Here is a 25000-nt window from a genome sequence, read left to right as displayed (position 1 = left end):
GGCATCACGCAATCTCGCTAAATTGTTCTCAATTATTCTGACCTTCACGGACCCCCTGTATCCGATCCATGGACCCCTTGGGGGTCCATGGATCCCAGGTTAAGAACCCCTGTTCTAAGGTAAGTCCCGAGATAATGAAACTCCAAGTATGTTAAGGCTGAATGTCTTAACTGAACGGCTTTATATACAGTGGTGAGTGCTGAAGATATTCGTAATCACCTCCCTTCAATTAAGTCTAGATTCAAGTTTACAATAAGGAAAGTCTTGTAAGTTTCCATCTAACAATTTACCATTACTAAAGAGAGATGTTGAGGGTGAAAGACATATACTACAGGGCAAAAGGTGTTTCTTTGTTACTATTTGGATTTCACTGGGTTCAGAAATGATAAAACCTAATAATATCATTGTAGAAATATAGACATCTTGTAAAGCTAATAAATAAACCAGCTTGGGGAGGATGGCCAATTTGCTAATATCATCATCATAATTTGCATCACTGTAACTCATAAAAAGGCCACACTGACAGCGAGTTGATGTGGACGGGAACACAAGCCCACCTGAGGGCAAACTATAAAAGCTGACAGGTAATTTTTCTCACTTTGGGCGGTGTGGGCAGTGGCATTTCGACCATACCCTCTGTGTGGAATGCATCAAATACCGAGCATAATGACGAATATTTATTAAAATGCAACGGAAGACGAATGGATCAAAAAAATTATTAGCGCCAGCCTTGTCTGGTCTCTGCTCATTCACACCCTCTCGCTTCTCGTGTGGACTCGACCCAAAGGTGGAAAAAAAGGATAAGTAGAGAAGGAAAGGCAACTGAAGTGAGGCTGAGGGAGTGGATGAGTGCGTGGCAAGGGGAGGGGATTAATAGGAAGGTGTGTATGGTGGGAAGTGGTGGGCTGCGGCAGCCAGGCTCCACCTACATAGCACAGCCTCCACTACCTGAGACTACCTGGCATGGCGGACAACCGGCAGTGGGTGAGGTGCCACACGCCCTCCTGCTGCTGCTGATACTGCTGCTGCTACCGCTGCTGTTTGCTGCTGATGTTGGTGCTGATGGCAGTGGCGGGGTTGCTGCACGGGGGAGCTGGCGTCGTTGCTCTCTGTGCTGGAGTCTTGCCCACCTCCGGGAGTGTCCACTGCAACAAAGAAAACTTGGATCCAGAATCACGAACAAAGTTATGGCCAGTCCCCTGCCATGACCGGGATTTCCTTTCGTAGGAAGGAGAAGGAGCACAGAATCTCCCTGTCTCTTGTTTTTCCTGCAGAAACAAGTGTTACAAACATCAGGAAAATTGACATAAATTACAGTACAACTATTTTAGCAGAAGGAACATGGAAAGAAAAGTATAAAATACTCCCATTGCTCTTGTTCATCCTACAGATGCAAATCATAAGTACGACAGAGGTTTGATTGTATTATATATATATATATATATATATATATATATATATATATATATATATATATATATATATATATATATATATATAAAATACAGATACAGTAGATTGATTGTGGAAACTGAATATATCCCTTTGTTTGTTCTGTAGGGCTGTCACAGTGTCCCTTTCCTCTTAAAAAAATTATTCATATATCGAAACACATTGCAATATGATGTTGTTGCTGCTGTTGCTTAATCTAGGTCTACCTGGCCGAGCTGACCACAGGTAAGCAGCTGCCCCTGTGGGATGGTGCCACTGTTGATGCTGTGTCTGCGTCGTGGTGGTGTCTTGTGCAGTACTTCATAATGTGTGTTATGTTGTGTGGGCATATTTACAAGCAGGGCACATGACACCTGTGATTGCACCCAGCCTAAAATTTATGCTGGTAATTGTGGAGGGCCGGGTGATGTCCTGATCTAAGCCTACCCAGTTCGATCAGCTCTATTTAGGATGCCTCTGATGGGTGGATGTTGGGATCGGGGCGTGAAGTATAGTGATCTGATCAAGGTGCTGCACTGCCATGTGTGTGAGCTGTATAATTATGTAGTTGTTTCTTCATTGTGTATGCGCCAATGCAAGATCGTGCAAGCAGAGTGAGGGAAGAGTTCTGGACAAATGTGGAAGTGTGCATGGAAAAGTTTGGAAGGAATGAGAGAGTGTTTTTGATCGGTGATATGAATGGTAAAGTAGGGAATGTGAAAGTGCATGGAATAGTTGGTGAGTGGGGTGTGCCTGCTGAGATAGATGAGAATGGCAGTGCGTTAGCGGACATTTGTGCTGGGAGGGGGTTGGTGATAGCCAGTACCCTCTTCAGGCATAAAATGATCCACAGGTATACATGGAGAGTGATGAGAAGGGTGAGTGGTGAACTGAATGAAAGGAAGGCAATGATTGATTATGTGTGTGTGGATGAAAGGATGCGAAGATGTGTAATGGATGCAAGAGCTTATAGAGGTTGGGGGAGTGGACTTTCTGACCACTACTTGGTAGTGGCCAGATTTAGGATCCAAGTAAGATGGGGAAATAGAAGAAGGGAAAGACGAGAGGAAGGAGTAGTGGCAAGGAGAGTGGAAAGGTTACAAGAGGATGAGAAAAAGGCAGAGTATAAAAGAGAAGTGGAGGAACGATTGGGCAAATATGAATTGGAGCAGATGGGGGACGTGGAAGGTGTGTGCAGGATATTTACAGAAGAAATATGTGCAGCATGTGATGTGGTGTGTGGGATGAAGAGAAGACGGAGGGAGGGTGCAAGGAACAGCGTGGTGGACTGAAGAGGTGAGACAGGCTATGGCACAAAAGAAGAAAGCATACAATGAATGGATGAGAAATAGGGGCGTAGAAGAAGTTGAGAGGCGGAAGAGAGAGTTATATGTAGAAAGAAAAAGAGAGGTGAAAAGATTAGTAAGAGAGAGTAAGAAGAGAGTGGATGAGGAATTTGGAAGGAATTTGAGTGTAAAGTGGAGGGACTGTAAGAAAATGATCTGGAAAGAGGTGAAGAGAGTAAGACAGGGTGGAAGTGAGGTTAGCAGGGGAGTGAAAGATAAAAATGGTAGATTACTAGTGGAGAAGGGTGAAAAAGTGAGCAGATAGAGAGAACACTTTAAGGAATTGTTGAACATACAGGATGGAAGTAATGCGAGTATAAGTGGCTGGGGAATGGCTGGGAGAAGGAGGGAGGTGAGAAGACAGGAAGAAATCAGTAGGATAGAAGTTGTGGAAGCAATGGAGAAAGTGAAATTGGGGAAAGCCCCAGGAATTGGTGGAGTGTGTGGTGAAATGCTGAAGCATGGGGGAGAGATAGTAGTAGAATGGATGTGGAAGATGTGCAGATTGGCCTGGGAGGAAGGTAGAGTCCCGGAGGATTGGAAGTCAGGTATAATTATTCCCTTGTACAAAGGAAAAAGGGAAAAAGAAGTGTGTGGTAATCATAGGGGCATTTGCCTTCTTAGTATAATAGGAAAAGTGTATGGTAGGATACTTATTGACAGAGTTAGAGAAAGAACAGAGGAATTAGTTGGAGAAGAACAGGGAGGCTTTAGGAAGGGAAGAGATTGTGTAGATCAGATATTCATTCTTAGATCTTTAGTGGAAAAGTTTCTAGAGAAGGGAAAGAAGTTGTATGTGGCTTTCATGGATTTGGAGAAAGCATATGACAGGGTGGATAGACAAGGATTGTGGAAAGTATTAAGAATATATGGAGTAGATGGGAAGTTGTTGAATGCTGTGAAGAGTATGTATGAAGGTGCTAAGGCTGCACTGCGTGTGGATGGTGAACTAAGTGAATTTTTCTTTTTGAAAGTTGGGTTGAAACAGGGATGTGTCATGTATCCATGGTTGTTCAATCTGTACATGGATGGGGTAATAAAAGAGGTACAAGGTAGTGTAGTGGATGTTGGAGTGGCCCTGGTGAGAGAGGGTAGTGTTTGGAAACTCCCTGTACTGTTGTTTGCAGATGATACTGTGTTGTTGAGTGAAGACGAAGGAGAGCTGCAAGGCTTGGTGGTTGAGTTTGGGAGAGTGTGTAAGAAACGGAATCTAAAGGTGAATGTAGGGAAGAGTAAAGTGATGGTCTTTGACAGAGGTGAAGTCAGTGAATGTACAGCGAGGTTGGATGGTGAGGAATTGGAAAATGTGGTTACATTTAAGTACTTGGGTAGTGTGATGAGTAAGGATGGAGGTTTGGAGGGTGAAGTGCTTGAAAGAGTACAGCAGGGAAGAAAGGTTGCTGGTTCCTTGAAAGCAGTGATAAGAAACAGGGAAGTGAGCATGGAAGTGAAAAAGTTACTACTTGACAGTATTGTGATACCAACTCTTACTTATGGAAGTGAAGCTTGGACGTTGTTGGAAGGACACAAGTCAAGAGTGAGAGCAGTGGAAATGAGTTATTTAAAAGGAGCCTGTGGAGTCACATGGAGAGACAGGCTGACGAATAAGGATATAAAGGAGCGTTGTGGTGTTGATGTGGATGTGATAGGACGCGTTATGAGGAACACACTGAGGTGGTTTGGCCATGTGGAGAGGATGGAGGGTGAAAGACTGACGAAGAGAGTGTATGTGAGTGAGGTGAAGGGGGGAAGAGGGAGGGGGAGGCCGAGGATGAGATGGAGGGATGGGGTGGAGAGGTATATGAGAGAGGGGAGTGTGAGTTGGGAGCAGGGCAGTGAAATGGCGGGGGATAGGACGACATGGAGGCGATTTGTTTCTGGCCACCCCAAACGGGATTGAGGCGTCTGGCAATAGATAAATAGATAGTTTCTTCATTGTCAGTGTAGGAACTAGAAAGGTCTGGAGATATAATGTTTTCCAAGAAGGTCTGCAAATTGTTTGTGTCGTGACTGTTTTGTGTGTCATGTTGTGTTGTGTGGCTGTCCTGTAATAACAGGGGTGTTGTGGACTGGGCCAGACCGCTGCATAGAACCGTGTGCCCCTTACATCAGGGAGTCTCTAACAGGGAGGAGTTTAGTCTCAAATTATATGTGAGTCGCGGAAGTGTCATTGGTGCACTCAGTGGTGATGAGAGTGATGTTACATATCGTGTGCAAGATGGGGTAGTGGGTGTTAGATAGAAAGGCAGCCAAAAGGGAGAGGGCAGGGCGACATGGAGGAGATTTGTTTATGGCTACCCCCTATGGGACTGAGGCGTCTGGCTATAGATAGATGGAAATTATAGAACTGGACTGGTGACAATTTTCAGTGGCCAAACTGCGTCGTCCTACTGGCTTCTACGGACTCATGAGGCTGATTGTCTCGTCCACGGGGAGAGTTGCAGAAGCGGCTTCAGGAGTTCTGCAGGCGATTGTACCTCTGGATCGGCTCTTCGGGCGGTGGTGGCGGCCCCTGGTGTCCTTCCTGGCATCCTTCGGCCACGCCCTCTGCTGGTCCTTGGCGGCGGTGGGGGCATTCTGGGTACCACTGGTCATTGATTTGGGTCGACTCCCGTACTCCCCACCACGACTGCCTCGGCTGATGTAAGCGATCTCTGTTACAGCAAGACACGGAAGATTTAGTGCGTTTACTTCAACCTGGCAAAGTTATACACAATTTCTGGCATAGCAAGATACAGACTATAGTGTGTTTGTTTTAACCTGATAAAGATAACTGCAATCTCTGGCATAGCAAGACAGCCTATAGTGTGTTTTGGCTATGACGTACAAATTAGTCTCTTCTCTAACTTGGCCCAGATTTTCGTTCCCTTGTAGCATCTTTCACGTATCTCAGAGGCAGGGTAAGACAGCAGTAAGGCTCTGTAAGGCTCTGCATATTTTTCTTATCACTTCTTCGTGACTAAAGCCAAATCCTAGGGTAAATCTATTGTTACAGCTCAGTGGCAGAATGTTAATCTCTTGCATCAGCTCAGCATTCAAGGCAGAGAGATGGTAATTTTAGGCCAGGTTAAAGTGAAGGGAGCATTGACTAAGTGTTTATGCATCACCAGCTGACTGTTGGGTATCTGCCTTACCCCAGCCTCACTCCTGCCTCACCCCTGCCTCATCCTCGCCTCATCCCTGTCTCCCCCTTGCCTGTCTCCTAATGTGACTCCTGCCTGTATCTGTCTCACTCATGACTCTTCTAGTATGCCTTTTACCTATATCTGCCTCACCCCTGTCTTACCCATGCCTCACTCCTGTCTCATCTCTGCCTCATCCGAGCCTGTCTCCTTCTAGTGTGACTCCTGCCTACATCTGCCTTACCGCTACCTTTCCCCCTGCCTCACCTGTCTGCTTGTAGTGTGACTCCTGCCTACCCCAGCCTCATCCCTGCTCATCCCTGCTCCACCCCTGCCTCACCCCTGCTCCACCCCTGCCTCACCCCTGCCTCACCTGCCTCCTTGTAGTGGGACTGGGACCGCTGCCTCACCCCTGCCTCACCTGCCTCCTTGTAGTGGGACTGGGACCGCTGCCTGGGGACCTGACCGTAGGCTGGAGACTGCTGGGGCTGGTGACAGTCACTGGGAGGGGGGGTGAAGGGAAGCAGCAAGGCAGTCACGAGAAGTCATTGTGTGCTAGGACAATTCGGACTCTAATGTGTCTTCCGAACTACCCACGCTACAAGATGCCAATACTTAGAGTTTGATAGAGAGAGAGAGAAAGAGAGAGAGAGAGAGAGAGAGAGAGAGAGAGAGAGAGAGAGAGAGAGAGAGGAGGAACGAAGATGACAGAGAGGTGAAGGTGAAGGCCTGAATGAAAGGACCCACTTATATTGCCAAGGTTACTTCAAATTTAGGACAGACTATGTTTAAGTGTGTGTCAAACACCATCATAAAAAGCCTTTGTTCTTAGTTACATTTACAGTGTTTTTAATTAGATATATTTACAGTATTAATAATTATATATATTTGTGTACAATCACCAGAGGCTCCGTATTCAGAGACAGGCTTAAAGTTTCAGGTTGCATTTCTTAATTCAGAAACTTTGCTCATTAATTTCTCAATCCACTAAATATATAGTATGTCTCTTGCCCTGTTTGCTGTAAAGAGATCCATCCAATCAAATACAAACGCAGTGCTCTAAGCTTGAAGTCTGTTTGTAAACGCATTAATAGAGAGAGGAAGCGTGCATTTGCGTCATTAACAATATTGCTGGCTATTTACTGCTTTTATAAGGAGGGTCGTATATTGCACCCATCTATCTTGTCTTTCAGGGGACGGGTCAGTCTGCTAGTTCGGGAAGGACTGGTGTTTTTGTCTACTGAAATTGCTAATCAACCTTGTAGAGAGTTTAGGTGAACAGCAGACAATATAAAGTATAAAACTGGTGGAAAGCAGACAAATAATGCCTGGTAGACGCTGGTAACGCTGATTAAGCCGTACCCGCAAGACACGATAATAGGGACGTGTAAAATATGGACCAGCCTACTCTGTACAAGTATCTGTGTAAAATAACTATGGGATAAAGTCGACTGATTGGTATTTAAGGGAATATCTGTGGATGTGATAGGAAGCGTTAGGGGGAACACACTGAGGTGGTTTGGCCATGTGGAGAGGATGGAGAGTGAGAGACTGACGAGGAGAGTGTATGTGAGTGAGGTGGAGGGAGAGAGAGGGAGGAGGAGGCCAAGGATGAGATGGAGGGACGAAGTGGAGAGGTATATGAGAGAGGGAAGTGTGGGCTGGGAATAGGGCAGTGAAATGGCGGGGGACAAGGCAACATGGAGGCTATTTGTTTGTGGTCACCCCTTGCGGGATTAAGGCATCTGGCAATAGATAGACAGATAGGTAGATCTTAAGGCTCTGAAGTATTATCCTGTCTTTCACTTATGTTTACTGCAGTCTATCGTCCTCCATATTGTGTATGTAATATGTAAATCCCTATGTAATACAGTCATGGCTTAAAGTCCATTGGTTGATTGCTGTTATACTCTTCTCGCTCCAATATGGCCCAGATTTTCGTTCTTTTGTAGCTTACTCCATACAAGTCAAAGCACAATAAGACAATACTGCAACTCTACCTCCTTTCCACGGCACTTTTTTGTGACTAGCATCATATTCTATTGTTATTCTAGTTTTACACCTCAACATTCAAGATGGATAGATGGAAATTTTAGGCCAAGTTAGAGTAGAAGGAGTATAGTAGGAGGCATAGGGACATCTGAGGCCTTATTCTGTGCTACATTTACTTCAAGGAAATTGTTTCGTGTAATACTATTTAGTCTCCATGTCATGTATATTTTTTTATGCAAGGAAGGAGGAACCAAAGGGAAGGAGCCAGCAAATTATTCTCTCCAAGAAAACCAAAACAAGATAACAGGGAGGCAAATTCCAGCTCCGTTCATTAATGTGTAATTGCTTGAGTGCTATAATGGTGGGCTAAAGTCGACTGCTTAACTGTTACCTGAAGGTGGCATAGGGGCATATCTCATAAGGATCCGACGCCTCATCCTGCATCTTGAGAGAGGCAAGAGATCCCCTTGGCTTCTTAGTTGGGGCTGGGGAATACACGTGACCTCCTCGCGTGAGTTGGCAGTTCTTGGCGTTGTCCTCCTCGCCGCTGCCGCCCTTCTGGTCCACACTCTCGCCCTGTCTGCTGGGCAGGGATACGGTTAGTTCTGCTGTTTTATCATCATCATCATCATCATCATCATCTATATCTTCCTCTTCCTCCTCCTACTACTCCTCCTCTTCATCATCATAATCGCTATCATTTGTATCATCATCATCATCAGCAGCAGCAGCATCAGCAGCAGCATCGTCATCATCATAATCTTCATCATCATCATCATCATCATCATTGGATGAAGCAAGGTTCAGAAAGCAAGAAGAAAATACAATAGAGTGCGAATTAAGACAACAGCAGGAACAGTAATATGGGCCACACACTGACTCACTCGTCCTTCAAGCTCCGACTCCGTTTCACTTTTTTCCTGTATTTTTTCCCACATTTTTCTTGGTTTAACTTGATCTAAATTTGCTAACTCTTCATCTTGAATGTTGAGTTGTAACTAGAGACTGACACAAGACACAGCGCTAGTCACGAAGAAGTGTTATGGAATGGATACACAGCAAAAGGTCTCAACTCTGCTATTGAGCTACGGGAAGTTAGCTGCAAAAGAACGAAAATGTATGCGAAGTTAAGGTGAAAAATCTTTACTTAATTTCTGTCTATAATTAATTTATATATAAAATAATGTCAAAGCGTTTATATTTTGATTTTGACAGCCATAACACCGTGACTTATATGGCAAACAAGGAAAACATGGACTGCTAGAAAAGGGAAGGAATTACGCAGCGATGATACACAGGAGAAAAGGATTAATGTAGCAGTGAAAACAGAAGAAATCTACAGTAGCAGTGAGGCAAGAAAAGAAAGTTGCTACAAAATAATGAGCCATCACGGGAGGAAGATCGCCAGCACTTTCTTCAGGCAGTTGCGATGGGAAGTGCCACGTGAAATATTTTTGAGTGTTACCATTATGAAGAACACAATGCGAGACTCTGCACGTATTCTCGTCGGTTGAGGAAGCTCCCTAACACATTTTCCTAAGCGATTTAGTTTGCTTATTACACCTTGCTGTGCCCTTGTGTTACACAAATCCTTTCCATATCGCCATACTTTGCATAAACATCGTACAGAATGATATTAACCAGTCATATCCAAAAATAAATCGCTAAGGAAGAGGTGCTAGGGAGCTTCCTTGCCCAATGATAATATGAGCTTGTGTGCAGGAAGATACGCCCTGAAGAAGGCGGCAGAAAGTGTTAGAGAAGTTAGGACATAATACTGATATGGAACTGAAGGTGATTTGTGGCCCGTTGATTTCCCTCTATCTCTCTGTTCCTTTATTTACGGAGCCTTTCTATGAGACAGTATGTGTGTGTGTGTGTGTGTGTGTGTGTGTGTGTGTGTGTGTGTGTGTGTGTGTGTGTGTGTGTGTGTGTGTGTGTGTGTGTGTGTGTGTGTGTGCGTGTGTGTGTGTGTGTTTGTGTGTGTGTGTGTGTCTGTGTTCTTACCTAATTGTATCTTTACAGGAATGAGTCATGCTCGTACTGTCCTGTGTCATAAACCATATTTATCGTACATATCCTTAAATTTGTGAATTGTTTTGGCACACACTATTTCATTCAGTAGTGCATTCCACTGATCAATTGCTCTGTTTGGGAAACTGAATTTCCTCACGTCTTTATCACTTCTCTTCTTATGCAGTTTTTTGCAGTGTCCTCTTGCTGATGCTTCTCCATATGTTAAGTAATCATTTATGTCTATTTTCTCCTTCCCTGATATGCATTTATATGGCATTATCATGTCACCTCTTTTCCTTCTCTCCTGTAGTGTTGGTAGATTCAGTTTATTTGGTCTTTCTTCGTAGCTTAGATCCCTTAAGCTTGGTATCCATCTTGTAACGGCCCTTTGAACTTTTTCAATCTTGTCCATGTGTTTTTTGAGATAAGGACTCCAGACTACTGATGCATACCAGGGTTGGTCTGATGAATGATGTTATTATCCTTCTTAGCATGTCTTCATTTATGTATGTGAATGTTATTCTCATATTTGCAAGCAATGTAAACATGTTCCGTACCTTCTCACTGATGTGGTCAGCCGGAGATAGTCTGTTATTGATAATCACACCTAGGTCTTTCTCTCTTTCTGATGTGTGTAGGGTTTTATTTCCTAACTTGTAATCCCAATCAGGTCTTTTTCCACGTATACCAAACTTGATTACATGCCACTTGTCCACGTTGAATTCCATTTGCCATGTATTACTCCATTCATGAAGTTTATTTAATTCTTCTTGTAGCTCTTTACAAGAGTCTGTGTTAGTAATTCTCCTTTGTATTTTTGCATCATCTGCAAACATATTTAGATAGCTCTTATTTCCAGTGTTACTGTCTATATCATTTATATACACTAAAAATATGATTGGTGCCAACACTGAGCCCTGTGGTACTCCACTAGTCACTTCTTTCCATGATGAGTAGTTTCCCCTTAGTACTGTTCTCATTTCTCTTTTTATGAGAAAATCTTGCATCCAACAAAACAGTTTGCCTCGAATTCCACCTTGATGGTACAGTTTCCATAAAAGTCTTTGGTGTGGTACTGTGTCAAATGCTTTCTTGAAATCTAAATAGATACTGTCCACCCATCCTTCTCTTTCCGTTATTGTGTCTGTTACTCTGTCATAGTAGCTCAACAGATTAGTAACACATGATTTTCCTTTCTGAAACCAAACTGTCTTTCTGTTATCATACTGTGTTCCTCTAGATGATTTACCCAAGCTTTTTTTATAAGCTTTTCTAATACCTTGCTTACAACACTGGTCAGTGATATTGGTCGGTAGTTGAGTGGATTTTGTCTATTTCCTTTCTTGAATAAAGGGACAATATTTGCTTTCGTCCAAATATCAGGATTTTTTGAAAATTAAAAATAATGGTTTACTTAACTCCTTTGCACATTCTCGTAGTACCCAACATGAAATTTCATCAGGACCATTTGCTTTTCCTCTGTCTAATTTACTTAACTCCTCCTGTATTACTTTTTCTGATATTTGTATATCTGGTAGTATGTGTGGGCATACATGTTCTACATAGGCCTTCTCAAAATTTTTTTTTCTTCTGTAAAAACTCATTGGAAATTCTTATTTAGTGCTTCACAAATATCTTTCTCTTGTGTATAGGTGATTCCCTCGTCCGTAATGGATTGTATTATATCTTTTACTTTGGTTTTGCTTCTGATGTAGCTGTAAAATAGCTTCGGTTGATCACTACTTTTATTTATGATATCCTCCTCAAACCGTTTTTGGGCTTCCCTCCTTATTCTTGTATAATCGTTTCTTGCCTGTTTGTAATTATTATATGCCCATTCACTATTGTGTCTTCTGTATCTATTCCACAACAAATCTCTTCTTTCTTTTGATTTTTTACATTCTGTATTGAACCATTTCTGTACTTTCTTATCTGCTTCTTTGTGCTGTGGGATGTATTTCTGGACTCCTATTTCATAAAAGTACAGAATTTTTTATATACAACATTTAAATCTTGTCCTCTAAGCTCATTTTCCCAATCAACTTCTAAGAAATACTTTTTTAGGTCATGATAATTTCCCTTTTTATAGTTTAGGCTCTTTTTGTAACTTTCATTGCTGTTAACTATGTCATATGCTATCCTGAAGTTACAATTTAGTACTGCATGGTCACTTTTGCCGAGTGGAGGGTGATATATTAAACTGTCAATATCATTTCGGTGACTGGGGTGTGCCAGCTGAGATAGATGAGAATGGGAGTGCGTTAGTGGACATTTGTGCTGGGAGGGGGCTGGTGATAGCCAATACCCTCTTCAGGCATAAAATGATCCACAGGTATACATGGCGAGTGATGAGAAGGGTGGGTGGTGAACTGAATGAAAGGAAGGCAATGACTGATTATGTGTGTGTGGATGAAAGGATGCGAAGATGTGTAATGGATGCAAGAGCTTATAGAGGTTGGGGGAGTGGACTTTCTGACCACTACTTGGTGGTGGCCAGAATTAGAATTCAAGTAAGATGGAGGAATAGAAGAAGGGAAAGACGAGAGGAAGGAGTAGTTGCAAGGAGAGTGGAAAGGTTACAAGAGGATGAGAAAAAGGCAGAGTATAAGAGAGAAGTGGAGGAACGGTTGGGCAGATATGAATTAGAGCAGATGGGAGACGTGGAAGGTGTGTGTAGGATATTTACAGAAGAAATATGTGCAGCATGTGATGTGGTGTGTGGAAGGAAGAGAAGACGGAGGGGGGTGCAAGGAACAGCGTGGTGGACTGAAGAGGTGAGACAGGCTGTGGCACAAAAGAAGAAAGCATACAATGAATGGATGAGAAATAGGGGCGTGGAAGAAGTTGAGAGGCGGAAGAGAGAGTTATATGTAGAAAGAAAGAGAGAGGTGAAAAGATTAGTAAGAGAGAGTAAGAAGAGAGTGGATGAGGAATTTGGAAGGAATTTGAGTGTAAATTGGAGGGACTGTAAGAAAATGTTCTGGAAAGAGGTGAGAAGAGTAAGACAGGGTGGAAGTGAAGTTAGCAGGGAAGTGAAAGATAAAAATAGTAGATGACTAGTGGAGAAGGGAGAAAAAGTGAGCAGATGGAGAAAACACTTTAAGGAATTGTTGAACATAAAGGATGGAAGTAATGCGAGTATAAGTGGCTGGGGAATAGCTGGAAGGAGGGATGTGAGAAGACAGGAAGAAATCAGTAGGATAGAAGTTGTGGAAGCAATGAAGAAAGTTAAATCGGGGAAAGCCCCAGGAATTGATGGAGTGTGCGGTGAAATGCTGAAGCATGGGGGAGAGATAGTAGTAGAATGGATGTTGAAGATGTGCAGATTGGCCTGGGAGAAGGTAGAGTCCTGGAGGATTGGAAGTCAGGTATAATTATTCCCTTGTACAAAGGAAAAGGGGGAAAAAGAAGTGTGTGGTAATCATAGGGGCATTTGTCTTCTTAGTATAATAGGAAAAGTGTATGGTAGGATACTTATTGACAGAGTTAGAGAAAGAACAGAGAAATTAGTTGGAGAAGAACAGGGAGACTTTAGGAAGGGAAGTGGTTGTGTAGATCAGATATTCATTCTTAGATCTTTAGTGGAAAAGTTTCTAGAGAAGGGAAAGAAGTTGTATGCGGCTTTCATGGATTTGGAAAAAGCATATGACATGGTGGATAGACAAGGATTGTGGAAAGTATTAAGAATATATGGAGTAGATGGGAAGTTGTTGAATGCTGTGAAGAGTATGTACGATGGTGCGAAGGCTGCAGTGCGTGTGGATGGTGAACTAAGTAAATTTTTCTCTTTGAAAGTTGGGTTGAAACAGGGATGTGTCATGTCTCCATGGTTGTTCAATCTGTACATGGATGGGGTAATAAAAGAGGTACAAGGTAGGGTAGTGGATGTTGGAGTGGCCCTGGTGAGAGAGGATAGTGTTTGGAAAGTCCCTGTACTGTTGTTTTCAGATGATACTGTGTTGTTGAGTGAAGACGAAGGGGAGCTGCAAGGCTTGGTGGATGAGTTTGGGAGAGTGTGTAAGAAACGGAATCTAAAGGTGAATGTAGGGAAGAGTAAAGTGATGGTGTTTGAGAGGGGTGAAGTCAGTGACTGTACAGCGAGGTTGGATGGTGAGGAATTGGATAATGTGAGTACGTTTAAGTACTTGGGTAGTGTGATGAGTAAGGATGGAGGTTTGGAGGGTGAAGTGCTTGAAAGGGTACAGCAGGGAAGAAAGGTTGCTGGTTCTTTGAAAGCAGTGATAAGAAACAGGGAAGTGAGCATGGAAGTGAAAAAGTTACTACATGACAGTATTGTGATACCAACTCTAACGTATGGAAGTGGAGCTTGGACGTTGTTGGAAGGACACAAGTCAAGAGTGAGAGCAGTGGAAATGAGTTATTTAAGAGGAGCCTGTGGAGTCACATGGAGAGACAGGCTGAGGAATGAAGATATAAAGAAGCGTTGTGGAGTTGATGTGGATGTGATAGGAAGCGTTATGAGGAACACACTGAGGTGGTTTGGCCATGTGGAGAGAATGGAGGGTGAAAGACTGACGAAGAGAGTGTATGTGAGTTAGGTGGAGGGGGGAAGAGGGAGGGGGAGGCCGAGGATGAGATGGAGGGATGGGGTGGAGAGGTATATGAGAGAGGGGGATGTGAGCTGGGAGCAGGGCAGTGAAATGGCGGGTGACAGGGCGACTTGGACGTGATTTGTTTGTGGCCACCCCAAACGGGATTGAGGCGTCTGGCAATAGATAGATAGATAGATAGATTATTTTCTTGCCTAGTATATATGAGATCTAGTATTGAAGGTACATCGAGTCCTCTTTTTCTGGTGGTTTCCCTCACATGTTGCGTTAGGAAAAACTCTTGCACTAGATCCAGGAGCTTTTGGTCCCAACAACTTTCTTGGCATGTTATATCTAGAGTATTCCAATTATATTTGTAATAAAATCTCCAGTTAGTATAATTGTTTCCGATTTCTCTTCCATTTTATGTAGTAATAATCTTAAACTCTGAATTGTACTCTCTGCCAGGTCCTCATATTCGTCTCTTTCCCATGTGTTTGATCTGGGTGGCATGTACAAATTGGCTACAATTACTTTACCTTCAGATGTGTTGATCTCTACTGCAATCAGTTCTACTTGTGAGGGTATATCTAGTTTTATTTCATTGACTTTTAGATTTTTTTTAGTTAATATCATAATTCCTCCTCCTTTTTTTAAGTTTCTATCTCTTCTCCATGTATTATATTCCTCTAAGTTTAGTATGTCATTGGATATCCTTGGTGTTAATTTTGTTTCAGTTAGGCATATTATATGTGGTTCAATTTCTCTGACATAATCATTCATCTCTAATAATTTAGATACCATTCCATCTACATTTGAGTACATCAACTTTATCAGCTTGTTTATATACTTGTCATGACATGGTTTTACTACCTTCCTCCTTTTTATTCCATCCTGTTTATGTACCACTTTCGTACCTGCAATCCTATTACTTTGTAAATAAATGTGTTCTTCTCCTCTTCTGATCTTCCCTCATTTTTTGTTTTTGCTTCCTCTCTCTTCTCTTTCAGTAATTCCAGTTCCTCTTGTGTTAAGCTTCTTTTTATCCATACATTTTTGAACTCCTCTTTTTCCATAAGATTCTTTGCATTTTTTTGTATCTCCTCCACGGTGTTTACACTCTGGAAAGTTACCTTTAGAGGTCTTGACTTGCTTTTCTCGTATTTCCCTAACCTTTTGTGTTCCTCTATGTCTTTACTACAGATTTCCTCTGATACTTCTTTCAATAAGCTCATTACATTTGCCATCTCCTTTTTGTCTCCTGAGATCTTGTTTTTTACTTCTTCCTCTTCTATACCAGTGATTACTATAGATTTGTTGATATCTACTGAATCTCTGACTAACTTTCGATTGTTTTGGATTATTCTTTTCACTTCCTTTTTAATGCTTTTTTCTTCCACCCTTGTTTCTAAGTCTTTCTTTACTTTCACCATTTCAGCATACGTGGTCTCCACATCATTTTTGTAGCTTTGCACAGCTTCATTCACCTGTGTTATCTTCTCCTCAGTATCACTGCTTTGGTCTATCAGACTGCTTACTTGCCTAATTGTCTCAGTATCATTTTTTAACCCCTCCGTAATACTCTCGTGGTTGACTACTGTACTTGCCATTTCACTCATTTTCTTCCTAAGTGTACTCAATTCCACTGTTATTTCACATATGGTTGTGTCTTTCTTGTTGGCCTCCCTTCCTAGTTTTTCTATTTTTTCCTTTTGCGAGTGCATCTGCTTCTTTATTTCATCAATTTCATTCTGGAAAGCCATCTCCAGTCTGTGTACACGTTCAACCAGTTTATTGTGAGTCTCCATTTCAACCAGTTCTTGGTAGAAATCATCATCTTGCTTTTTAGTTTTATCCCTTTTCTTTTCCAAATTTGCTTTACTAAATTATGTGGCCATTTTGCAATACTAAAAGCACAGAGTACTTACATTCCCTAGGGCAGTTGTAGTCTAAACAAACAATCAGCTGATTGAGCGCATTCTTTCGCTACTCGGTTCTCTTTTCTGTTTGAACAAGTCTTGTTTAAACTTCTTATTTTTTTTTTTTAAATAATAAAAAACCATTTAGTCTAACCTGGTGCAGAGCTTGACTCATATAAAGATACTAATTTAGGTAATGCCACTGGCCGTGCTGGCTCAGTATGGAGCGCTGTCGGCCCACGTCCGGTCTCCTTCGTGGCTCCTGTGTGTGTGTGTGTGTGTGTGGGTGTGTGTGTGTCTGGGTGGGTGGTTGGGTGGGTGGGTGGGTGTGTGTGTGTGTGGGTGTGGGTGTGTGGGTGATTGGGTGGGTGGGTGGGTGTTTTGATTTTTTACTATCTTTTCTTGACCATTTTTTAAGTCACTTTACAGCGATGCATGAGTAATGTGGGTTTGGAAAATATTTGATAACTGTTTCATTTCTTCTTCTCCTTCTTCTTTTCCTTCCCCTTCTTCTCCATCTTCATCCTTCTCCTCCTCCTCCTCCTCCTTCTCCTCTTCTTCTTCCTCTTCCTCTTCTTCCTCTTATTATTATTATTATTGTTATTGTTTTTATTATTATTTTTATTATTATTATTATTATTATTATTATTATTATTATTATTAGTAGTAGTAGTAGTAGTAGTAGTAGTAGTATTGTTATTATTATTAGTATTAGTATTGTTGTTGTTATTATTATTATTATTATTATTATTATTATTATCATTATTATTGTTATTACTATCATTATCATTATTATTATTATTATTATTATTATTACTATCATTATCATTATTATTATTATTATTATTATTATTTACGCATGCTCATTCTCGGCTGAAAAAGTTGTGCCCCTTCCCTGAGTGGTCATGGGGATGTCTTAACACCTCTGCCATTGCTACTTATTCTGCAGATCACGTCTCAATATCATATTTAATATTGATGGGCAAACAAGCTGGGACAGCAAACTGGGAAAACAAATTGGAAAAACAAGATGGAAAAACAAGTTGGAAAAACAAGTTGGAAAAACAAGCTGGTAAAACAAGCTGGAAAAACAAGCTGGAAAAACAAAATAGAAAAACAAGCTGGAAAAACAAGCTGGAAAAACAAAATAGAAAAACAAGCTGGAAAAACAAGCTGAGAAAACAAGCTGGAAAAACAAACCAGAAAAACAAACTGGAAAAACAAGCTAAGTCTACTGTATATTAAACAATATATATAACATAAAGGGAATATCACGGTGATATATGCAAAATCAATGGAATAAATCGTCACGGCAGAGGCGATACGAAGCCTCCAAGGACACCTGAAATACCGTACTATGTGTTACAAAAATATCGTATTTACAGTTGAACCCCAGAACCACAATACTGACTCATATCGACAGTATATAAAAAAAACAAAAAACAAGACGTATACTCATATCCACTGTATACACCCAAAAAAAAAAATAAATAAATAAAATAAGACCTCAACTCATATTTACACAGAAAACGTTACTCATATCTACAGTATAACCCAAAACCAGGACTTCAACGTATGCTACAGTATGCGCAAAAACCAAGATCTCGACTCATGTCTACACTATAACCCCCCAAACAAGGCCCCGACGTACCTGTAACCACCGTATTTTCTCCTCCTGACGGCGACGCAGACACAGATGATGAATGCTGTAGCAAGGAGCAGGGCACTGACCACCCCCGCCACGATGTGTGCATCCAGCCAGGCGTCCACACTCCTGGTCACGCTGGGCGGCACCTCCTGCACCGACTCCGCCGTGATGAAGCCTGGGGAAGAGGCGCTTTTTAGACCAGGGGCAGATCCAGCTGTTGTCAGAAAGGGGGGAAGGGTATTTTCCATTCTTTCTCCATTGACGACAAGCATGCGTTTAAAACTGATAGCAGTAGTTAATAATTACAGTATATATGCATTATCACAAATTATTTTAAATCCATAATGAACAAAGCTTCATTCACGAGGTCGGATTCATACAACTGGAGCTTCGGAACATGTACTGCTGTTTTTCATTCAATAGTTGTTTATCCTTGTTACAAAGAGAGAGAGACAGAGAGAGAGAGAGAGAGAGAGAGAGAGAGGTACAGCTCCGTTCAGAAGTTCGTACTACACCCAGCGTGGAAGGAGCTAGTCTCTGCCCCTCCTTCCCGGACGACAGGTTACAGCTTCGGACCTCCCACGAGCAACCAGACTTTGGTTAGTATCAAAGCATTGTCATTCGCTCACCGACTGTTAAATGAAAAGAGAATTTTATTTTCATACTCACAGATATCAGTCAATCTTACTGCTGATTAAATGATGAAAGTATGTTTATATTCGCCCGCCTTAAAAAAAAAATAATAAAATAACAGCAGAAAAGCATATAACAGAATATTAGAAGCTCGGCTATGAATCAATATGATTATGCGAGTTAGTGAGTTATCGCATGTCTTAATCCCTAGACACGGGCAGTTTTTCAGCTAACCATCTTAGCTCAGTATTTATGAACAGTTCTACCGTTTCAAGGAAAATCTAAGCAGCCAAAAATAATGTGTATGCAGCCAAGATATTCAAACATTTACGATGTATCTGAACAGCTAAAATTCATGTTCATACTCAAAAGTAGATGAAGACGATTGGTGGAGTCTAAGGAATAATGGAAATCATATGTTTTAAGATGAAGTAGCTAACATGATGTTTCCTCTACGTAACCGTCGGTCTCTCTCTCTCTCTCTCTGTGTGTGTGTGTGTGTGTGTGTGTGTGTGTGTGTGTGTGTGTGTGTGTGTGTGTGTGTGTGTGTGTGTGTGTGTGTGTGTGTGGGACGTGGGAGGGGGGGTTCCACCGAGGTGTTTTGGCTATCCTCTGCTCAAAGGTGAAATCAGCACCATCACGTGCCCCACCAAGTTGACATAAATCGGCGAGACGAGAAATTAGTGCTCAGAGGTCAAATTTTTCTCTCTACGTGATGATGGCTTTTCCATCAGGGCAACAGCGCATCAACTTGACCTCACTACAAAAACTGTGATGAAGTGGATAAAGAGATGGTAGGAGAGTGCCAACCTTCAGGACCAACGTAAGTCATGTCTTTTGTATTACTGTAATGTTATGCTAATAATAAATAATTGTGAACAATAGCTCCCCGTTATATTCCAGTGCTAATAGAAACTAAAACTAGTTTTCGGCCCCTGTGGAAGATGTCAGTGAAAACAGCTTTATACAGTGGACTGGCGTAGTAAAGGGGTGGGAGTGGGGTTGCAACCTTCTCGAGCATCAGTTTTTGGGAGAGTGGCAAATTACATCCTGAGTATTATAGTCAACGTTCCTATTTTACTTTTTGACGTGGTTTGGGTGACTAATGTAAAGCATATGCAACAGGCGTAAAACTAGTAAGTATTATGCATTATTTTCATGGCCAAATATCCCCATCCCCAATCCACAATTATTAGTGGCTGCCAGAGCCAGCGGGCGGGGCCACGCACGGTGGCCGATGTTCACTTCGCCTCTTCTGTTGCTTTTCTCACGTCCACACACCTCACATCCGAATATTCATTATGCCTAGTAAAGTCGTGATTTACATGCAATATATAATGTTCCGTGATACTTTCCCAGCCAATGTTTGCTGAACCTTGTCTTGATCTTTCACAAAATATCAGACTTCGGTTCAGTGATGCATTGTCCACACAGTGTGTGTGTGTGTGGGGGGGGGGATGTGGGAGTGGGGGGGAGAGTGTGGGAGTATAGGGGTGTGGGGATGTAGGCCTGTGGGTGTAGGGGTATGGGTGAGGTGTGGGGGTGTGGGTATGGGTGTGGGTGTGGGTGTGGGTTTGTGGGTGTGGTAATGGTTGTGTATGTGTATGTATGTGTTTGTGTCTGGGTGTGAGTGTGTCTGGCTATGGGTATGTTTGGATGTGGGTGTGTTTGGGTGTGGGTGTGGGTGTGTAATCACTTGAAACTCGTTGTATGGCATAAGGACGAAAATTATGGAGTAATGGCACTGGAAATGGGACAGTTTTGGAATGTGTGGCGCGTGTGTTCGTTCGTTCGTTCGTTCGAAGATTTCCTGCACATATAGTGCAGGCCGGGCCATACATTAGCCCGGTCAGTGGGGTATGGGCTGATTAAAAAATAGTAAGTGGGGAGGACAAGACCTGGGGATTGCCCAGCACACACGTCCCGTCTCCTGACTGGCTTTGTAGTGTGTGTGGCGTGTGTAAAGTGGGTTAAATAATGAATAATAGGAACTGAGAAATTGATGGTGTGAGGAGCCTTATTGATAACATAAACAGTTGGTGTGGTCATGAAGAGAGAATGGAGAATAATAGGAACTGAAAAACTGTTGGTGTGAGGAGGCTTATTGATAACATATAATGATATACAGTTGGTGTGGTCATGAAGAGAGAATGGATCTTGATAAGGTGGTGAAAAAGTAAAGTCGAGTTTGAAAGTCGGCGGAGGTTTGGATGATGTAGTTGTTGTTGTTGCAACCCCAGGTTCATCTCGTTGTGATCCTAATGGAAATCAGAAGCTTCTACCAGTCGTTTCCTAAAGTCTTTGGTTGAGGTTATATTGAAAGACTGTGTTGCGTTAGTGATGCGCATGAGGTGAATGAATGTGTTGTGGTGTGGGGGGTTGCCTTGCAGTGTGGCCAAAGTAACTTGTTTGTGAGTTGTATTTTGTGTCGGAACCGTAGCAGGGAACAGTGGTGACCACATCGCAGTCTGACTATACTGTTTTTTTTTTTTTTTTTTTTTTTTTTTTTTAAGACGAAGATGCACTTGACAGGTTGATGATGACTGGCTGAATGCGACATGTCCGAGTAACATAGGTGTATTTCAAATAATTACCAAGGAATGTGACATTACCTGGTAATTATTTGAAATACGAGGATGTTATTCGACATGTTGCATTCAGCCAATCATCACCAACCTGTCAAGTGCATCTTCGCCTCAATTTAAAAAAAAATAAAAATGAGTAGGTGTGTTCGTGTCTTTTTGGGTAGGGTTGATGAGGAGTGTATGTCTGGTGGTGGTTCACGAAGGATACTGTTTGACTGAAGGGTTTGGATGGCTGTGGTGGCTAATGGCTGTGTTTATGCACTGTATGTCTGTGATTTGTAGTGTTGGGTGATCTGTGATTTGTATTACTGGGTGGAGAAGGGGGTATGTTGCCGAGATACTCTGTGTAGTGTTGGGCAGTTGTTCGTTTGTTTATTTTTGGATGGCGGTGATGCAACATGAAATTGCAAGGCTGAGATGGGTACTGAGCTACAGCAATTAACTGTCTCATGTATTCATATGATCTTTGGAAACAATTTTGCATCTTGATGAAAGTGATCTATAATAATGATTTTGATGCATACTGTACTTTTTCTTTAGGCTTTGTTCGTCTCCTTAACTCTGCTGACTCTCTTCGGTCTCTCTCTCTCTCTCTCTCTCTCTCTCTCTCTCTCCAGGGATGGCCCGACCGGGAGAGGGGGGTCACCCCCCCCCCCGTGTGTGTTCTGAGTTGGTCAAAGAATTACTGAGTTGGTCAAAAATCGAGAAGTCATTTAGCAGGCTTAAGCTTTTAAAAACATAGGCCTATTTGCGAAACCGAACCAAAGAAAAAACGTTACATTATCTGATGGTTCTAGCTTGTGAAAGTGACCTAACTGATCAGTTAGATCTTCAAAAAAACTGCAAATTGGTGGAAACTCATGAATAAAGTTCTAAAAGCCATTATCATTACACACTCTGTATATACAGGTTGTTACTGCTGAATCCTTATTAATCCATTATCCACATTCACTTCAAGTTGACTCAACATTCGTTTTTCACCTTTTTCCTTATTTGACTTACCAAGTGGTATTTGTGTATGTGTATGTTATTTTTTTTTTTTTAAGTAGTCAGTTTAAGCATCTTGTATCTTTCACTGTATGACTGAAAATTAGTGAACAGTATTGCAATTTTGAATTAAGTTGTATCTATATGCACCAGAAATCCAGCATGAAACTTTGTTTAACTTTGTCACCAGTAAATAAATTACTTTCCAGGAAATACTGTAAGTCTGTTACAATAAAAATTACTTTCTCATAAATTTGGTTTGTTTCCATCTATTTAGTTGGTCAAACCGTAACGCCAAACGGATCAAATTGGTCAAAATTGTCCTTACCCTCCCTCCAATCACATACTCCTCGGGCCATCCCTGTCTCTCTCTCTCTCCCTCTATACACACACACACACACACACACACACACACACACACACACACACACACACACACACACACACACCACTGTTCCTCTGAATTCTCTGCTTGTATCTCTCCCCCATTACGACTGAAACGAGGCACCAGCCTTGCCCCATCCTCTCACCCGCTTTGTAATGCATCTGTTAACTACTAATCTGTCTTTCTTGTATACGACTAGTTAATTGTTGAAATGTCTTAGGATGTCTTTTTCCAGTGCATAGTGCCACATTATTTCGAACGCTGTGCGTCCAGGCATCTCAGTGAAATGGATATTTGTGTTTACGTTTCTTTGGATGGAACTGACAGGGTTTGATTTATGATGGTCACATACAAATCAGTCCTAGTCATTCTAAGAACGAGACTTCAATTCCCATCTCTTGATTTAGCTGTTGTTGTTGTTGTTGTTGTGTAACCCTGGTCTGTCTGGCCAAGCAGAGCCTTGAACCACGGTCAAGCAATTGCCTCTGCAGGGCTGTCCCGTGCAATGATGGGGTGAAACTAGGATATCCGGCCTTGAGCTGCATTTAGTCTCGCTACGCCACTATCTTTATAGGCAGCAGTTTGTTTAGTACAACTGTTGCCCTTGTAACAATATTTTCATATCATACAATATATTTCAGCACAAGTATACATACTCGTAATGTTTTCCCAAACTAGACTTTCGGCGTTGATTTTTATTAGTGCCATATTTACTAATAGCGAATACTTTCATGTTAGAAAGGACGGGAGCCTCTCGAAGAACCACCCAGGCTGGAGATGCTGCTATTATCGCAGCAGCAGGGGCAACACCTCTTACGATCGCGGTGGCCATAAGGGACAGTCTTCAGTGAGATGTGTCCGCGCTGACTGTCAGGCGAAGGCTGCATGACGCTGGTATACACTATAGAATTCCAGCAATGATGGAAAGCCTGATACAACAACACAGAGAGGGGAGGTTAGCCTTTGCTCAATGCTACTTTCAGAAGAATCTAGACTTTTGGTGGCGAGTCATCTTCATGGATGAGAAGCGTTTCTCCTCCACCTCGCATGGTAGGGTTCACTGCTGGAGAAGAAACAACACCAGGTATATGATATTACCATTTTTATTACTGATAAAATTCCGTACTGTTATTCCACCCGCCCCCCCTCCCCCTCAAGGCTTCGTCTTCGTTGCAGTCATCTGTTTTCTGTTCACCTCGCTGTTACAATAATTAACCGATATTCAGACTTTCACCTATGGAATAGGTCAATAATGAAGCTGTCTTCCGCAGTCTGCATACCCCTCCGTCCTTGATTTCCAGTCTTTTAAAGGCAATATGACCAGGCATCTAAAATAATCAGGATCCCTTGTTTTGGTCTTATTCTGTTCATATTGTCCTGGAAAAAGACATGATTCCCTCTACTCTTTGCCTCTATTTTCTTTGTATAAAGACATTAGTGCCGAGAAAAACTGTGATCAGTTCTGAATAATATAAGGTTAGGGGGGCACGTCATCAACTAGTATTCTGTCTAATGGCTGCAACAATACAAAATATATATATATATATATACATATATATATATATATATATATATATATATATATATATATATATATATATATATATATATATATATATATATATATATATATATATATATATATATATATATATATATATATATATATATATATATATATATATATATATTTCGCATGCAGATGCGAGAGGGTCGACATTTGTGAGGAGGCACGAACGGGTCACGTTACATGTAACATCTGGGGATACCTGACTCTACATGGCCTGGGTGACATGCTCAGCATCGAGAGGAGTTTTACCGCTGACCAGTGTGTCCATATCCTGGAGGAACGTTCCCTGCCATCTTGACGCGCAAAGGGTTTCCCGTTCCAAGATGGACCTGTAATTTCCATGCATGACCGGTGCCCCATCCACACCGCACGAGTAGTACGGCAGTGGTTTCAGAGACAAGACACACTTCACCTCTTAGACTGGCCCGCCAAAGGGGCCAATCTAAATGTAACAAACAGGTTTGGGCTGACATGATTAATACCTGGCAGCCAGGAGACGAGAGGACAAGAAATGATCTCCTCGACCACGTAAACGCCCAGCAGGAACTTTGCCGGCGCAAACACGAGTTCTTCCGTGGCCTTGTAAGTTCCATGCCTGATGGGTTGCAAGCAGTGATTGAGAAAGAGGGAGGCTGGACCCGATATTGATGTGAAAAGTTAGGCAACAGTTATCCTTATATTAAGGATATGTATGCATATTATAGAGAGAGAGAGGGAGAGAGAGAGAGAGAGGGAGAGAGAGATATAATAGATACACCAGACAGATATAACAGATACAATAGACAGATATATTATAGATAGATAGATAGATATAAT

At 41.9% G+C, this 25000-nt stretch overlaps 1 pseudogene; it reads right to left on the bottom strand.

Annotated features, from left to right (window-relative positions):
- The window catches only part of LOC145399552 (cell adhesion molecule Dscam2-like), a 248756-nt pseudogene that overhangs the window by 4365 nt on the left and 219391 nt on the right, over positions 1–25000 (bottom strand).

This window comes from Coenobita brevimanus, chromosome 49, assembly GCF_032717465.1.
Source record: "Coenobita brevimanus isolate Jiangsu-jjx chromosome 49, ASM3271746v2, whole genome shotgun sequence".
Classification (NCBI taxonomy): domain Eukaryota; kingdom Metazoa; phylum Arthropoda; class Malacostraca; order Decapoda; family Coenobitidae; genus Coenobita; species Coenobita brevimanus.
The sequence above is the reverse complement of the archived record's forward strand: the minus strand, read 5'-3'. Positions and strand labels throughout refer to the sequence as shown.